At 41.1% G+C, this 12607-nt stretch overlaps 1 long non-coding RNA gene across 1 annotated transcript in view; it reads right to left on the reverse strand.

Moving 5' to 3' along the window:
- Window positions 1-10815: 10815 nt before the first annotated feature.
- Window positions 10816-12607, reverse strand: part of LOC108523971 (uncharacterized) — a 6222-nt gene continuing 4430 nt past the window's right edge. The window contains exons 4-5 of the long non-coding RNA XR_001883944.1: window positions 11287-11436; window positions 10816-10993 (exon numbers count right to left, since the gene is read on the reverse strand). This is a non-coding gene — a long non-coding RNA (uncharacterized LOC108523971). The remainder of the gene's footprint in view (window positions 10994-11286; window positions 11437-12607) is intronic.

A 12607-nucleotide genomic window follows, 5' to 3' on the forward strand; every position in this document is an offset into this window, starting at 1 on the left:
AATTTTAAAAAGAAGCCAGTTGCACTTAAGAATGTACTTGACAACAACAGTAAAAATTATTAATTTCATTATATCTCAAATCTCGAGTCCATGACTTTAAAACATTCTAAGTGACAAAATGGGACTTCTGATGGTTTTCCAGCAAAAAATGTACATGTGCAGTTGTGTAAGATGCAAAAAGTAGCTTTTTTTTTTTCCCAGAGAGAATATTTAACTTCCTGATACACATCTATGACTTTCTTCTTCCTATACGTTTTGGCTGACTTCTCTTTGAATGCTTCTTCATCTAAGAATTCTATCATTTCTATGGAAAGAATAAATTCTCTACCATGGTAGATCAAACTCTTTTTTTAAGAGTTCCTATATACCCCACACCCAATGGGGGTACATAAGACCCTTCAATCTTTCTACCATAGGGGTACACAACACCCCTATTGTTAACATCTTATGTTACTCTATGATAGCTGGTCACAATTAATGAACTAATATTGATACATTATTAACTGAAGTCCATACTTACTGAGATTTCCTTGGTTTTTCCCAGTGTCCTTTGTATGTCCCAGGATCCCACCGTGACACTGTTCTACTCTCAATCCCACAGTAGCCGCTATCTCGTAACCCTTGAGTGATCTCACCTAGCTCACATTCAGCTTGCTTCTCAACCTTCGACTTACAAGGGACCTATCCATGTACAGGTGGACGCTCTTATACAACTCCCTCCTCTCTGTATCTCACCCCGCACTATCTGTCTGCTTCCGCTGCTCTGAACCCCGATCTCCACATCCTCCACTCAGTGGGACCACTGTGCTCTACACAGATTCTAGCTATCTGTGCCATGGTTGGGAGTAGTTCCAAGACAGAAAGTTGGGTTGATCATGGGGTTCACCTCATGAGGTTCCCTCTGTCTGGGATCAGTTGTTTTGTGTGACCTATTGTTCACTGCCTGAAAATAGTTGTCTCATCTATTTTGTCATGTTGTACAGCAGTTTATGGTGGGAGGGCTAGCCTAGTACCAGTTACTCCATCATAGCCAGAAGCAGAAGTCCAAAGAAAGCTTCAAAAAATGTAAGTCTGATCATGTCACTTCTCTGGTTAAAATCTTACCATGGCTCTAAGAATAAAGATCCAAATTTGAAAATGGCCCATGGGGTCTTGTATGATCTGAGCCCCATCTGCGCTCCAGCATCATTCCCCTCCCCCTCATTCTCCCTTCTCCTCATGTCCTCGTTCCTTCCTTAGCCTCTGGCCTTCCTTCACTCCCTTGCCGTTTTCTCCTATCTCTAGGCTTTTGCACATGAAAACACACTGTCTAACATTCTTTCCATTCTTCTTCACCAACCAGCTACAAGCCACAATAAATAAAACACTGTGAAACTAGCACAGCATTAGATGGAACAGAGTTCAAAAACAGACTCATATATGTATATATTTCAACTCAGTGAGAAAGGGAGGAATTATTCAATAAGGACAGTTAGTTCAATTGGCTAGCTATGTTATCTTTAACTTACCCCATATTCAAAAAGAAACTTCAAAGCATTAATAAGCAAAATGTATAAGGAGCTACTCCAAATTGATAAAAGAAAGCAATCCAATAAAATGGAAAAGGAAATGAATAGGCAATTCATGGAAGAACTACGAATAACTGATAAACATAGAAAAAATAAACATAGGAAAAGACATTCAACATTATTAAGAATGAAATATAATAAAATATATATTAAAAATAAAATCTTGATAGTATCCAATGTTAGGAAGAGAAAAAAGCACTCTGCTACACTGTTAGAGTATAAACTAGTACAGCCAATTCATCAATATTTTAAATGTACTCTGACCCAGCTCTCACATTTCCAGGAATCTATCCTACAGAAATAGCAGCATGACCACTGAATTGCCTGTATCAGGAAAAAAACTGGAAAGAACCCAAATGCCCATTAATAAGAATATATAGAAATTATAGGACATCCATACATCAGAACACAATGCATCCATTTAAAAAATGAGATACCTCTAAATTATTTTTAAAGATGTCTACAGTATAATGTTGAAAGTTATAAGTGAGTTGAAAAACAAAGCAGTACACTACTAGTTATGCATACGTACATATACACGCACAAGAAAAGAATCTAAAAAGATACACATCAATTCTAAAGGGTAGGATTTGAAGGGGGAACTCAGGAACTCCTTTCTTTTACTTATACACTTCTACAGTATACTATTTGAATGTGTCACAAAGAATATTTCACTTTTGTAATGTAAAAAACATTTAAGTGTACTTTTTGAAAAAGAGAATACATTTGCTATTATAATCAACTGCTCAGGGTGAATTACTGTAGTTTGAGTTTAACATGGCAGCAGGAGGCTGTACCGCCACCTCGTGGGGATATACTGCCACAGTAAATTGCTTATCTAAAAATTTCTGAATCTCAGTGCTACTGCCGTTTTGGGTGGGACAGTCCTTTTTTGTGGGGGCTGTCCTGTGCATTGTAGGACGATTAGCAGTATTCCTCGCCTCTATCCTCTAGGTGCCAGTAACACCCCCTCCCCCAATTGTGACAACCAAAACTGTCTCCAGACACTGGCAGTTGTCTCCTGGAGGGGGAAAAAATCACCCCTGGTTGACAACCACTAATGTGAAAGAATGAGTCTTGTGAGTGCAAAGTAGAGAAACAAAAGGTGTTCATTGATTCACTCGTAAGAATATCACACCAGGTAAAGTCTTCATGAGATAATTTCCTCGTGTCGGTTAGAATGAGTGTTCTAACCCACAGGTGCGCGCACACAGAATTATTTTCATAGCTTGGAGATATTCTGCAGTTTAAATTCAGTGACAAGAAAACCCATTTTCATCCAGTAAATCCCCAATTGCCACAGGGCAGAAGCAACAAGGATGAAAAGCCTATCACATGTGTCCACACTCCATTCCCAGGCCCAGGGCAGGACTTCAAAGCACTCTGTACCATGGCCTCATCACAGCGCTCCAGCCAGTAACTACTACCAGCTCCCTTCTGTCCCTCATTCAGCCACTAATTTCCTCCACTGCCAAGCGTCCCTACGCCCATTGCTCTCCCAGACGCTCTCTATGGTCTACATGTCACAGAAAGGTCATTTTTTCATGCAGAGCGGGGAGGTCTGTGGAAGCTCAGCTCCGTTATCCACTGCCTTCACCCCAAATAGCATAGGTATATCATTTAACCTTTCCAAATCTCCATCTCCTCACTGGCAAAATAAAAGGCCCATATTAGATATTCAAAGTTCCCTTTTGGTTCTAAAATCTATGAACAGGGATTATAACAAACGATCCACTGTAGGCTTTCTATACAATTGTAAGTATCTTCTCCATTAAGAATTATTCTACATACAATTAAGTTGGTGTTACTGGGAATCTTTTTAATTTCTAGTGTTGGGATCCTATAAAAACCATGATATAAGCAAAGAATCCTAAGCCATGACTTCACTATACAATTACTGTATTTCTAGGGTTTTGTTTTTGTCAGTGTGCCTCATCTAATATCAATAATATACAAATGAATATTGTCTAATGTCTTCCCACTTGCACTATAGTCATATTTATTCCAGGCCTAATATATGAAGCTGATTAAGGTTAAGTGGATTTTTTTTTAGACTTGGATTAATCTGGAGTGCTTCTTAATTCACCATGTTGCTGTATCCTAGCAATCTTCCTACTAGGATAAATTGGCATATCGTCTGATACAGTCAACTTTGGCAAACGAAGCAAAAACATTCAGGGAGAGGAATAAACTAGCACACGAATGAACTGGCTGGGCCTCTAGATTCACTGGAGTCACGCTCTTACACAAGGTTACTTCCGTAGTCAGCGTGCAAGATGAAAATAGGGCAGTACCAATATTGTCTTTATAAATCCTTCAACTTGCCCATAAAATACAGCTAGTTTTGTGTATAGCTCTGATAATAACTCATGTATAAATAGATAAATAAATAATATAATTTTATGCAGGTGTGCAAAATATAGTTTTATAGTATTTTTTTTTTTTTTTTTTTTGAGATGGAGTTTCACTCTGTCGACCAGGCTGAAGTGCAGTGGCGCGATCTTGGCTCACTGCAAGCTCCGCTTCCTGGTTTCACGCCATTCTCCTGCCTCAGCCTCCTGAGTAGCTGGGACTACAGGTGCCCGCCACCATGCCCGGCTAATTGTTTGTATTTTTAGTAGAGATGGCGTTTCACTGTGTTAGCCAGGATGGTCTCGATCTCCTGACCTTGTGATCCACCCGCCTCGGCCTCCCAAAGTGCTGGGATTACAGGTGTGAGCCACTGTACCCGGCCAATTTTATAGTATTCTTAATTACACTAATTTATCTTTCGGTTTGAGGGGTATATCTTGGTACATATGGGTGAATTCTTGTTAAGTAAAATGTAAGTAGGAGATGATTTTTCCTGAGATGTTTATCTCAAGCCACTGTATTCTGCATAGATGACTCTTGGCAAAACATACCCAGTAGTCATCAAATATATGATATATATCTAATAGGTCAAAGGTCCTAGAAGAATGACTTTTCATTGAAAAACTCTATTTCATGTGACTTTTTTAACCGTATGTATTATTTTGTGTAGAATCAGCAACAAAAGACCTAAACAAAGAGAGGTTTCCCTGATGATGACAATGATGTTAAAATCATGATCCCTGATGATGTTAACATTGAGAATAAGGCCGGACATTAGTATCAAACCAGAACTGTCATGTTTCATAGGCATATGTGAGTGATATAAACAGTGACCAGTACTGGTATTCAGAGGAGGAGATTATTTTCAGTGACAGTGGACAAGGAAGAGGTGAGGGTGGAGGTGATACCTTAAGCTGGGTCCTAAAGGAGACTAACTTACAAACTGAAAAGAGTGATAAAGTGACAACTGCCTCTTAACTTAAAGAAAACCTAACAAGTATTAATGCCTCCTCCGAAAAGACAGAAAGCCCTGCTTTAATCACTAAGTATCTCTTCCTGCAATCCTCCAATCAAGCCTGGGGTCACCCTAGTTAGCCTATCACAACAGTGCAAATTATTCAGGATAATTTGCTTGGAGGAATTAATTTAACATGTAAATCAATTTTCCCTTCACTGGACGCATATCAGCCAAGCATACAGGCAATTTTAACATATAAATTAGAAAATCAGACACGATTTAAAAACTAAAGAATCCAGATTACCTACCAAAAAGAGATCAAAATATCAGAACATGTACTATCTAAAGCTCCAAATCAAAACCCTGCCCCAGACTTTACCATAACCAAACAAACACATAGAGTTTTAGCTTAGGTGATAAAAGGAGAGGAATTATATTCTCCATCATGAAGGGTAAGTGTGGTCTACACTACAGCACACAAGAGAGAATCCTGTTATAGAAATATCCAAATGCTGGGCATGGCGGCTCATGCCAGTAATGCCAGCACTTCAGGAGGCCAAGGTGGGCACACTGCTTGAGCTCAAGAGTTCAAGACCAGTCTGGGCAATATGGCAAATGCCATCTACAAAAAATACAAACAAATCAGCCAGGCATGGTGACGTTTGCCTGTGGTCCCAGCTACTCAGGAGGCTGAGGTGGGAGGATCAAGGATCCTGGGAGTTCAAGGTTGCAGTGAGCTGTGATGGCGCCACTGCACTCCAGCCCAGGCAATAGAGCAAAACCCTGTTTCTTTTTTTTTTTTGAGATGGAGTCTCGCTCTGCTGCCCGGGCTGGAGTGCAGTGGCCGGATCTCAGCTCACTTCAGCTCACTGCAAGCTCCGCCTCCCGGGTTCATGCCATTCTCCTGCCTCAGCCTCCCAAGTAGCTGGGACTACAGGCGCCCGCCACCACGCCCGGCTAGTTTTTTGTATTTTTTAGTAGAGACGGGGTTTCACCGTGTTAGCCAGGATAGTCTCGATCTCCTGACCTCGTGATCCACCCGTCTCGGCCTCCCAAAGTGCTGGGATTACAGGCTTGAGCCACCGCGCCCGGCCAACCCTGTTTCAAACAAACAAACAAACAAACAAATCTGAGAGGAGAGTAGAAGCACAGACCACACTACTAACAGTACAGGCAGAGTAAACTGAAACAAAACCAAAAAGGCTCTGTAAGTCCCAGTCATAACATTTCTAGAACTGTTCTGATTTAAAATATTTTGTCACTATGATGTCCTCAAAATTTTAATATTTCTGGATCCAAATTATATTTAGGCTACAAGAGAATTATACAAATTCACTATAGTACAATCCGCGAATTCATGCAATCTACCCATTCTAGGACAGACCTTTAGTTCAAGGACATCTGTCTTGAGTTTTTAGTTCTAAAACAAATTACCACAGATGAGACCTCTGAAGGAACAACAATGATTTCCACCAATCCAAAGATAACTGGCACCAGGAACAATGTTCGGAAATGACCTTGTTACCGAAACTGTTAACAAACATTACTTTAAGAAGTCCTATTCTAATGCAGACACTCTTATAGATGATCCTCTCCACCCCGTTTCAATTTCTTAAAATTACTAAGGATTTTGGGCATTTCAAAAATTATTTCCAGATTTTACCATTTATTCAGAGTGGTCTGTCTCACCACTAATTTTCAGAACAAAAATCTTTTCTTCTTTAAATTCAGTTGTGCCTTCTGTAATTCAAGCCCTGTTGAATTTCAAGCTGTACTAACACGAACTTTCTTTTTTTTTTTTTGAAAGACGCGAGTCTTGCTCTGTCACCCGGCCTGGAGATGCAGTGGCCGGATCCTCACTCACTTGCAAGCTCGCTCCCGGGTTCCCGCATTCTCCTGGCCTCAGCCTTTCCGAGTAGCTGGGACTACAGCGCCACCACCCATCGCCCCGCTAGTTTTTGTATTTTTTAGTAGAACGGGGTTCACCATGTTAGCCAGGATGGTCTCGAATCTCCTGACCTCATGATCCGCCCGTCTCGCGGCTCCCAAATGCTGGGATTACAGGCTTGAGCCACTGCGCCCGGCCTAACACGAACTTCTTTAAATAGAAGAGAAGGATAGGAAAGCAGCTGAGAAGAGAGAGTTCAGAATAGCCCTTTTAGTGAGAAAAATAGAAAGCACGGAAATCTCAGGTTCTGGCTAGTATATTGGGAATGATATGGGAAAGACAAGGGACTCCAATCCTATACAATAGGATTACTCTCAGGTAACTGAAATGCACCTAAAACAGGAGAAAAAAAAAAAAAAAGGCAGGGAAAATAATTCATGGAAACCTAAAAAGTGACTCTAACATCAGTTTAAGCTTAGGAAGATTTGAAAGAAAAAAAAAAGTTTGCATGTATGTATTGAGTCACAGTGTAACCAAAAAATAATGCCTGGCTTTATTAGGTACACATAACATTTCTTAGAGCCATATACAGGAATTTTCATCAGGCAGCCTCAAGTAACTTAATCTGGTGACAGTCTGATACAAATTCATATGACTATTTTTTTCTAAAATGTTTTCTAAAAGTGTTGACTAAATTCTCCCTAACTCTTCTGTTGGGATTGCATAACAGTTACTATGTAAGGCTGTCAGTTTCCAAGATAAATGGTTCTTACTTTCTGAGAAGTGATAGTTATAATTTCAGCGTTAAGGAAGGGGAAAAAAAAGAAATAAAATTCTAAGAAAGGGGAGATGGAAAAAGCAAAATAGATTCCTCATCAACAGAAGACACAATAGGCTGGGCACAGTGGCTCATGCCTGTAATCCCAGCACTTTGGGAGGCCGAGGCGGACGGATCATGAGGTCAAGAGATTGAGACCATCCTGGCCAACATGGTGAAACCCCATCTCTACTAAAATACAAAATTAGCTGGGCATGGTGACGGGCACCTGTAGTCCCAGCTACTCAGGAGGCTGAGGCAAGAGAATCGCTTGAACCCAGGAGGCGGAGGTTATAGTGAGCTGAGATCGTGCCATTCCACTCCAGCCTGGTGACAGAGCGAGACTCCGTCTCAAAAAAAAAAAGAAGACACAATAAAATTAAAGAGCTATTTTGAGATAAGTGAAAAAAGATTTTCTGAGAACGTAGATGTAACAGAGTTTGGCCCCATTTTTTAATGTCTGGCCACTGACAGCATTTAAGCTTCCACCATTTTCTATTCTCCCCTTCCCTACACTGCCCCACCACACACCTGGTACTTTAGATACAGAAATCCATGGGCATCTCCTGAGCTCCCAGCACTGGCGGGAAGCTTGAATCCCTCAAGCCCACAGATTGAATGCTCTCCAGCCCCACTCCCTAGCCACTTTGAAGGCCCAGCCTCCTCTCTGTTCTTGCCATTTTGGACCAGCTTTCATCTATCCTGCTCTCCCCAGAAATCCTGTGTATGAGTAGCAAACTTTCAAGTTCTCTTGGTGTGTGAAATGTCATCAGTGTTGACATCTGGCCTATTAACTGGGTCCCTCATCTTCTGGGGGGTGATCACAAAACAGTGGGATGAGGTAAAGCAGACAAAAGCTGCCCACAGGAGGGTATGAGCTGGGGGCAGGAATTACTATAGATTATAGCAAAGTTTTATAGGAAGGTGGTATTAGGATATGTAATTAGCCATGACCTTCTCTATTTTGTTTGGACATGGCACTATTTCCATCAGTACAAGAAGGGGCAACAAGCTCAATTCTGCACAGCTAGAATTTCTTGGCTTATTCCTGAGGCCAGGGGAGGGGGATAAAATTACTGCATGGTGACATCAGTCATTTCAGGTACAGATAAAAATACACACGTATACACACAAAAATTGAGCTTGGCTGGGCGCAGTGGCTCACGCCTGTAATCCCAGCACTTTGGGAGGCTGAGGCAGGCGGATCACGAGGTCAGGAGATCGAGACCATCCTGGCTAACACGGTGAAATCCCGTTTCTACTAAAATACAAAAAATTAGCCGGGCGTGGTGGCGGGCGCCTGTAGTCCCAGCTACTTGGGAGGCTGAGGCAGGAGAATGGCGTGAACCTGGGAGGCGGAGCTTGCAGTGAGCCGAGATCGGGCCACTGCGCTCCTGCCTGGGCGTCAGAGTGAGACTCCGTCTCAAAAAAAAAAAAAAAAAAAAAAAAATTGAGCTTTAGAGTCTATTAGGATATTCCAGATTTCAGTTCAGTATTTCTTCACTTGAATTTCTGATATTCTGACAGCTTTGCAGGAGAAAATAACTAGGTTAGAAGAGGGGGGAATTTTCATCCCTTAAAATATAATAGAAAAGCATCGCCACTGTAACAACCTAGGAAAGTATAATTCTTTGGTATTTAACAAAATGAAGAGTCTGAGTGGATTTGCCCAAACATTCAGGTAGATTCTCCACTGTGAAGTCTCTGATGTCTAATGAGGGCTGAACTACACCTGAAAGCTCTGCCACATTTATGTGACAGAACTCATACTGGAGAAAAACCCTACAAGTGTAAACAATGTGGTCAAGCCTTTGGTCAGAGCTCAACTCTTACAAAACATACAAAAGTCCACACTGGAGAGAAACCCTACACCTGTAAAGACTGTGGGAAAGCCTTCAGCCAGAGCTCATCTCTTACCCAGCATCAGAGGGTTCATACTGGAGAGAAACCGTTTGATTGTCAGGAGTGTGGGAAAGCCTTCAGTAGAACTGCCCATCTTACCCAACATCAGAGGATCCACACTGGAGAGAAGCCCTGTGTATATATATACACATATGTATATATACATATATACATACATATATTATGTTTATAATAGAATATAAATTATAAAATTATATAATTGTATCTTCTGTTGATGAGGAATCTATTTTGCTTTTTCCATCTCCCCTTTCTTAGAATTTTCCTTTTTTCCCCCTTCCTTAAGGCTGAAATTATAACTATAGTTTTAGTAAATATATACATATATATTTGCATATATACTATAAAATATATGTACTACATACTATATACGTATATTTGTTTATTTATTTATTTTTTTGCAGATACTTGAATGTTTGTGTTCATTAGGGTTCCAGGCTCTCTTGCAACTCTTTTTGTGCTCTTTGGGTAGTATTATCCACTCCCATGGCTTCAATTACCATCCATTCTCAGGCAACTCCCAACTCTGTACCACCAGTTAAGATCTCTTTCCTTTACTAAGATACATTTGGCATGTCCTCCTTATATTCATCTAGCCTCCAGACATCACCACTTAGAGCAGGTTTTCTCAACTGCAGCACTATTGACATTTTAGACGGACATGTCTTTGTGTGGGGCCCTGTCCTGTGCACTGTACGATGCTTAGCAGCATCCCTGGTTCCTGGACGCTACCCATGAGATGCCCATAGCACACTTCAGACATGGCCAAATGTCCCCTGGGGGGCAAACTTGTCCCTGGTTAAGAACCACTGGTTTAGACTTATTACAGACACTTCAAACAACTTAAGATACACTGAACTCATCTTCCACCCCCTAAACTTGCTACTTCTCCTGTGTTCTCCATCTCAGGGAAGAGAACTTCCATTCACCTACAGATCCAAACCAGAAACCTGAGAATTCTCTTTGTCTGTTACTCCCTCACCTCTCAAATCTATACAACAAATTATGTCAATTTTATAACCTTAAAATTATTCAAATTATTTCCTTCTCTTCGTATTTCTCAGACAGTAGAAAACTAGGTAGAATGAGGACAGAGTAAATAAAGAAGTGATTCCAGCTACTAAAGAGGAAAGGGGAATAGCTTCATAAAATGCCTCAGGATGAGGCACAAAGGTGATCTCTGGATTATGTGTTGGGGTTATAACTTTAAGGAGGAAGTGTCTCTTCCTTGAGTCTGGGAAGAAATAGAGGGGTAAGCTATTAGGATTCTGACGTGGTCAAGTGAAGATGAGACTGCAGGTGGATTCAACATCTTCTACAGGCCTGGAGGATTTGGGAAGAACTCCTAACTCTTATTTCTAAAGATGCAATCTGCCTTGTTCTCACTTGCCTGTACAGCTGCTTCTTGGCACCTGTCTCCTGCACGTGCGTTCGTGGGTTTACCACTTCTTCCAATTGGGAGATAGCAGGTTTGGAAAATGGACATCCTACTAAGAGACACAAACAGAATGTAATTTTAAGTTCAAAAGAGAAAGGACCACCCTATTCTCAGTCCCACTCTGTTGCATTTTAGAGAGGAGAAAATGAAATAACTAATTGTCAAAAGCAATTAAATAATTTCTACCCAAGTAGGGTGAGAAACAGTTTAAGGATCTGATCTGGATTCTGTGGGGGAAAATAATCAAAGCCTCATTTGTTATCATCCCCTAATAGAAGCAAGGGAATCTTTAGAAGACAAAGGTATCCTGAAAGGTCAATCTGGGGTGGAAGGACCCAAGCTTACCCAAGGAGACCAGGTTCCTATAGTTCTCCAGCATTACATCTCTGCACAAGACTCTGAGCAGGCAGGCTCCAGTTCTCTCCATTCTTCCTCAGTGAAGTTCACAGCCACATCCTTGAATGACACAAAGCCCTGAAACACCTGCATGGGGTTCTGAAGAAAAAGTTAAATGAGGCATAATTAGGGGAGACTAATGGGATGGAGAGGAAATAGATTAAACTATGTTCACAGTGTCAAAGACAAGATTTTATTGATTCGTATATTAAAGAATCTTAAAATCTTAAAACGCATTTACCCCTTTGACATAATTTGATAGTTTTATTTTACAGTAATTTTATATATAGGACTCAATTACAAGAAAACTATTGGCAGGTTGCGGTGGCTCATGCCTGTAATCCCAGCACTTTGGGAAGCCAAGGCGGGCAAATCACAACGTCAGGAGATCAAGACCATCCTGGCTAACACAGTGAAACCCCATCTTTACTAAAAATACCAAAAAAATTAGCCAGGCGTGGTGGTGGGTGCCTATAGTCCCAGCTACTCAGGAGGCTGAAGCAGGAGAATGGTGTGAACCCGGGAGGCGGAGCTTGCAGTGAGCCAAGATCACGCCACTGCACTCCAGCCGGGGCGACAGAGCAAGACTCTGTCTCAAAAAAAAAAAAAGAGGAAAAAAAAGAAAACTATCAGAAATATGGAGAGTTATAAACAAAGAATCACATCTATTTATACCTTACAATAGCAAAATAGCAAAATCATTCTAAATAACCTAAATGTTTGAGAACAGTGCTAGGAGCTGCTAACCGTCCATGAAAATACACCTCCTCCTCTCCTTTCTGGGTATACAAACATTTCCCAACTAGACCTGGCCATGAGATCCTAACCAACGGAATGCAAGCAGAAGTGATGTGCGTCCTTTCCAGGCCTGACTCACGTATATTCTTCCATGCTGTTTTCCCCTTCTGACTGGCTGGTAGGGCCATGAGCCCCAGAGTGAGTTTGGAAGCCACGTGGTAAAGAGGCTAGAGCTTCAGATAGCTCAGGTCCCTGAATGGCCATCCTATCAATCTATATACCCAGTCACATGGCTATGACAGCAAACAATACACTTCTATTGTATTAAGGCCATATATATTTTGGGTCTATTGGTTACAACAGTTACTAGTAAGCCAACCCAAACTAATTCAGAAATTAGCACCTTCAAGTGGGAGATATCGTAATAAAAAGTTCAAACACACAGGTGGCACTGGCTTGAAAGTCAGGTGGCACGCTTCAAAGAAAAGAATATTTAAGACTGGAAAAACGCAGACTCTCTCCTTTTTTTTTT

Source organism: Rhinopithecus bieti, unplaced genomic scaffold (assembly GCF_001698545.2).
Source record: "Rhinopithecus bieti isolate Rb0 unplaced genomic scaffold, ASM169854v2 scaffold_80483, whole genome shotgun sequence".
NCBI lineage: Eukaryota > Metazoa > Chordata > Mammalia > Primates > Cercopithecidae > Rhinopithecus > Rhinopithecus bieti.